This window comes from Pleurodeles waltl, chromosome 6 (assembly GCF_031143425.1).
Source record: "Pleurodeles waltl isolate 20211129_DDA chromosome 6, aPleWal1.hap1.20221129, whole genome shotgun sequence".
Classification (NCBI taxonomy): Eukaryota; Metazoa; Chordata; class Amphibia; order Caudata; family Salamandridae; genus Pleurodeles; species Pleurodeles waltl.
The window spans coordinates 1,167,710,519-1,167,716,947 of record NC_090445.1 but is presented as its reverse complement, the minus strand read 5'-3'; the positions used below and the strand labels follow the sequence as shown (position 1 = coordinate 1,167,716,947).

The 6,429-nt window shown below is 46.6% G+C and overlaps 1 pseudogene; it reads left to right on the top strand.

Annotated features, from left to right (window-relative positions):
• Nucleotides 1-2,934: 2,934 nt before the first annotated feature.
• On the top strand, nt 2,935-3,395 carry LOC138301750 (testican-2 pseudogene; annotated as a pseudogene).
• The last annotated feature ends 3,034 nt before the right edge of the window (nt 3,396-6,429 follow it).

The window sequence follows — 6,429 nt, the reverse complement described above, 5'->3', positions numbered from 1 at the left end:
CAATAGTGTCACATAGAATGACGCCATTGCCCCCTACCCTGCACCATGATGCACCGTATTTTAAATACAGCACACATATGGTGGTGGTAGGGGGTGCTGAGGGCCGTAGGGAAAGTGGCGCTGTACTCAGTGCAGCACCACTTTCCATAAATCTGCCCCTGAATGTTTACTTCTTGTGACTCTTATCTGCTCTCCTTCATTCATTCATCTCCCTTCTGTTTACCTATCACTTAAGCTCCTGCTCTTGGTGGAATGTAGAGGTAGACTGGGGCCTCCATTATTTTCTATGAGAGTGTGTTTCAGTATCTGTGAGTAGCTGTGAGTAATAGGCTTATTTCAAGAGTGGGATGAAGTGCATGTGTGACTGTTTTGTGACCTGTATGACTGGTAACTTTAAAAGTTTATTTTGTGAATAGCAGCAGTGTTATTATTATTTTGTGTGTGAATATATGTATTACCACACCGCTTCTGAAATCACTCCTTACCTTTTGCCAAATCTCTTCTGTTTTTGAGTAAGGATTCCCCATTTTCCAATCACTTCCCTTGTCCCTCTCATTTTTACACTTAAATTGTATACTTATGTGTGCTGAGATCTCTGCCACATTGACACAGATCTGTATATAGAAAAAATAGAAGAGACGTAGGTCTCCACCAGTAGGTTTGTGTGAGAAATTGGATTACAGGTTGAGGGGGTGAAAAAGCAGCAACCACAATTCTTGTCAGGGTGAAACAGGACCAATCCCCAAATTAACCTATGCTTAACTCTCTGGTAGCTTGGCACAAAAGCAGTCAGGTTTAACTTAGAGGCAATGTGTAAAGTATTTATGAATAAGGCTCCCAATTTATCGTATTTATTTTTTTAACGTTTCCACCTGTATTTATCCATATTTACTTTTTAGCCATCTTATTCGTATGTATTCATATTTAGTTTGTGTTTTGTGAATAAATGACGTTTAAAATTGTATATTTCCACATTTACCTGATAAATGAGCACTCAAACTTTGATGCCAGTCCTGTTTTAGCGGTCAAATATAACATAATAATACACCCACAGATCAATATTAGCATTATTCTACACATATATGTTGATATGTTGCTACGTGACAGTATTTAATGACATTTCATCCTATTTTTTTCACTCCCATGCAGTCTATCTGCTCAGCTGTTGGCCGGAATTTGTGAAAGACAGCAGGGAGTACCACTTAAAAGAAGCCCAATTTTGTATATTTTTCTTCTTTTAAAAAGTAAATGCAGACAGAAAACACAATGTTTTCTGTCTGTATTTCTCTGTAAAATATCAGTTTAAATGAAAACCTGAGAGCCTCATTTATGAAGTACTTAAACGGTGATAAAATGAATAAACCACTCAAAAACAATAGCACACCAGTTTAGAAAAGTCACAAGTTCAGAACAACTGTGATGAAGCAAAGGACGGGTACAGGACAGGGTTCAGTCTACTGACAAAGAACATTGGGTCCTGGATGTTGAAATGCATGGTCCTTGCAACTGTGCGACCCAGATTTGAGAACTTGTTGACGAGGAGCTGCAATGCGTGGTCTAGCACTGAGATGAGTCATGCAGCGGTGGAGCCGATGAAGCCGTCGACAGGAGCTTGCAATGCAAGGCCTTGCGTTACCGTCAAGGGTTTGTAAACGAGAGCCTGTGATAACTTGTGCCGTACTGCATTGGTGATAAACGATTTTAGAGTTTTTCACTACTAGGACACATAAAAGTTAAAAGTGCACGTCCAACTTTCTAAATAAACTGCACCCTGTCCTATGGGCTGTTTAGGGCCTACCTTAGGGGTGATTTTTATGTATGAAAAAGAAAGGTTTAGGCTTGGCAAAAGGTTTATTTTGCCAGGTCGAAATAGTAGTTTACAACTGCACACAGAGTCTGCAATTACAGGCCTGAGATATGTTTTAAGGGCTATGTAAGTGGGTTACACAATGGGTGCTGCCTGCCCACCAGTAGTATTTAATTTATAGGCCCTGGGTACATGTAGTACCACTTTACTAGAGACTTACAAGCAAATTAAATATACTGATTGGGTGTAAACCAATTTCACCATTTTTAAAGGAGAGAGCACAAGCATTTTAGCACTCCTTAGCAGTGGTAAAGTGTGCAGTGTCCTAAGGCCAATAACAACTAATTCAACAAAAACAGGAGGAGTAAGGCAAAATGCTTGGTGGAGACCACCCTAAGGCTGACAGGTCTTACAGTCTGTGAACTACATTGTGTAGTCATTTAGTAGTACTGCTGCAGTACTATTTTATGTGCTTAAAAAGCAGCTTGTAAAGAGGTCCATTCATCTCCCATGTACATGCTTTGGAGCAGAGGCAGACTTCTTAAACTCCTAAGGGCATGCAATATATAGAGTGAGCTTGCTTAATCTCCCAATGACGCGTTATATAACAGCATCTCTTCTTTAATTTAAATAGCGCACAATTGCCAATGGGGTCGTTGGTGCAGGACAGGAGTTCTTCACATACTTTGGAGAAAAGGGAGACTCTTAATAAACAGTTGGAGAGACCTTTGTTTTTGAACAATGCTTTATTTAAAAATGGGGAACTGGTGGGAATTGTTATCCTCAATTTGCCATGAACGAAAAGGAAACTTTGTGATGGGTGAAAACACAATATTTTGTGGAAGAATGCATTTTGTGATCTTTCGTAAGTGTCGCGCAGCTGCTCACAGCCTCTTGTTCATGTTGTGTGCTCATTGATGTCCTATTTCGGGACCTTCAGTGAGCAGGCAGACCTTTGGAAATCGCATCCCATAATTTGTTTGCAGGTATGTGATGTCAGCCTCCTCCTCCTCCCCCTCCCCCTCCAACACACGCCCCGGATTCCCCTCCTCCTCTGCGGGCTCCTGCATCCCTCAGTCCCAGCCTCTGCTGCTCAGCATCAGCATCAGCTCCAGGGCTGAAATACAAGCGGCTTCATCAGCACCAGGCTTTAAGCATCTTCGGCGTCCCAGGGACCACTGCCCCCAGGACTCGCTGCAGTCTCTGAATACCCGCAAACCCCAGCACCCTCTCCCGTCCCGGGACTCCGACCATGCTGGCCCCTGGCCTCCTCCTGCCGCTCCTCCTGCCCCTGCTCCTGGACCCCGCTGCCGCAGCCGAGGGCGAGGCCCCGGCCAGAGAGCCCGGAGAAAGCACGGGCAATTTCATGGAGGACGAGCAATGGCTGTCTTCCATCTCCCAGTACAGCGGCAAGATCAAGCACTGGAACCGCTTCCGAGACGTGAGTGCGGGCGGAGAGGGAAGGGGCGGGGGCGGGCGCGGCCCGGTGCAGGGCACACCTGGGGTGGAGGAGGAGAGAGGGCGGCGGGACAGAAAGCCAGGGTTCGCGATGCGCATTCATGGTGGAGCTATGGGTGGAAGCCAGTGAGATGTGAGTGCATCTGGGCGGGTAGGGAGCTGTCGGAGCTAGGGACGGGGCATTCAAGAAGGAAAAGAGAGTGGGCAGCTGTAGAGAAAGGTGGGGGCACTAGAGACGGAGACACAGAGAAACGGGAGAGAAAGGGGGGTGAGATACCGAAGGAGAAAGAAACGATCAGCAGGTGAATCTATAGGCATGGTGGCTGCGGAGCATGGTATGGAGGCGTTGGTTTGGCGTCATTGTATTATACAGAGTGATGTATCAATGCGCACAGAATGACCTTTCACCTATGCAACGTTTTATGGATTGCGCAGACAGTGTATTACGTCCCTGGGAGGAGGGGGGGGACCAAGAAGTTGACCTCTCATTTTTGCCTGTCTGTAACTGTATTGTTATCAGTGAGCGCGGAGGGAAAGTCATTGACTCATCCCCTCGCGGGGTCGGGAGGCGTGCTCCAAGGGGATGGATGCCCCTCTCACCCGTGCCTTTCAGTACTCCTTAACATGTCTATGGGTAGGACAGACGCTGCATTGGGGAGGGGGTGCACTTTCGAGCTGTTCTGTTTCCAATGTGTTTGTATTTAGGGAACGACGAATACTGCACTGATTGAAGGGGTCATGGTACACACAGGAGTATTTATTTCACCTCTGCATTTGTGCAAGCCTTGTATGCAGGTGTGGCAAGAGGCGGACTGCACCTTCGTCGCCCAACGGGGAAAGGGGGGGCGGGGAGTAAAATGACTCACACATCGTCGTCAATCCAATCGTCAATCCAAACACCCAGTGCTTTTTGACAATCTACGTTGTTCTGTGCGCTGGGAAAGCAGTAATTCGCCCCAATCCCGGGCGAGGGAGTCGCACTCACCCTCACATTGTACCACACGCCGGTGCACACACTGGAGTGCACCCCGCTATCGCCTGCGAGGGCTCGGTGAACACGGGTGTGAGGGCGAACTTTCACTGCTGCATCGCTATAATTCTGTTCGACTATTTCAGAAGGGCGAGCAATAGTCCTCGCCCCTGGCAGTGGTGTAGCCAGTGTGTCACAGGCTCTAGTGCAGGAAAGACGTGCCCCCCACCCTCCACCACCCACTGCTGTTTGAACCGTGAAATACAGCAATAATCACGTGTCAGTGGGCTTTTTAGGCCTCTGGGCCCCTGTGCCACTGCACCTGCTGCACCAGCGGAAGCCAGTGACATAAAATATGCCCCTTCAGCCCCCACAGTGCAGGGGGCCCCCGAGCTCCGGAGCAACACCTCAGCACAGCACCCTTTGCCTCAGAGCTATTGCACAGAACCACGAGGGCCTATTGAACCCAGATAATTACTTACTTTGCTACCAATAGCAGAAGTCAAAGGGTCAATTTTTCTCGCTTGCCTGGGGGACACGGCATAATTGCTAAACTACTCTCCCTGAGGGGCTTAATTTGTGCAGAACAAAATGGACGCTGGCTGTTGGCAACAATACTGATTTTTAGGGGACAGAGCTTAATTTTCAGCATCATGGGACGAGAGAAAGGAGAGACAGAACGTGGAAATGAAAGATAAGAAAACAGTGATAACTAGTGAAAACAGGGATGAAAGAGAACTGGATAGATTGAGATAAAGTGGAGAAAGGCGGAGGAAAGAGGCACGAAATGGAGTTAAGACCACACATTCGTGGTGTTTGGTAATCACAACATGCGGCATTGTTGGTAAAGTTGGGCCTCTGTACTTATTTCTTGTTAACTATTAAGCACTGAGTCTACTACTTTTAGATGCTAGAATTCAAAAATATGACTGTAATTGTAATTGTATTTATACATTCTTGTCCGTGTAACAATCTCCCATTCCAGTACAGAATTCGAATGAAAACTGAAAGCTCACTTCCTGGATCTCGAAAGCTTCATCTCCTGACCACACTCCGAAATGCATAATTTCCTACCCCAGCACTTGTTCACAGGCCACACAATGGAAACAAGTAATGTTTCTGGTTACCTGTAAGACGCCTTGTGTCCCAATGCATCTCTTCAGCATCTGCAAGCCCCTTTTCCAACCCATGTTATATCACTGTTTATGAGTAACCACTACAAATCTGAATCTATTCTGACTAAGAAAGAGATGGCAACATCATCTCCCCTTGCATCGTGTAGCATGCAATACATAGGCCCAGGCTTATCAAGGGCTTGCTTTCCGCAAGGCAACACAACCCCTGAAGTTAGATTTACTATGCCGTGAAGACCCATCAGAGGTCCCATCATTTGGGACAAAAATAATACATTTGTGGTATCTGGGGCCAATAGTGTCTTGGGAAGCCCATTAATTAAATAAGATTGCCCCTTGGGTGGGTTTCACGTGAGCCGAAAGGCTTGGGGAGTGGGGCCCTGTGCCCTGGCAGGGGGTTGGTTGCCTGATGGTTGTTGGATGCAGGCCCTGACCACAGGCCATACCCTATGGCTAACCACACCCCATGCATGCTGGAGGCCATATGTGACAAAGGTCAGATGTCTGTGGAGTGTTGGTAGCAGGACCTCGTTGCAGGCCACGCCCTGCATCCAATCTCATGCAGTGCATGGCCAAAGGCCTCTGTGATGTCAGTTTGCTTGGCTGCAAGGTGTTGGCCACAGGGCCTGGACACGGGCCTTGCCCTGCAGCCAACCCTCCACTGCGCACGCCCTTTGCCATGTACAGTAGGGTGTTGGCTTTACAGTTGGTCTTAAAATATTATTTTCCATTAAAAAAACCTTGAAAATCTTTGAAACCAGAGAATAATGTGAGTTTATAGTTTGGTGGAAATTCACCAGTGATGATTATCTCCGGAAACTATAACAACGCTTTGTTTGGTTTGATTTTTTCGGGGAAATATATATATATATATATGTATATATATATATATATATATATAGTTGCTACAACCTGATGGACTCCGGTAACATCCACCTGGGGGGTCGGAGCCGAGCAGCAGGTGCAGGAAGCTGCTTCTAAATCCCAAAATACCTGTCACAGGGTACTTGACACAAGATGCTCACACTCATGATGTGTTTCGAGCAGGGTTTATTAGGCAA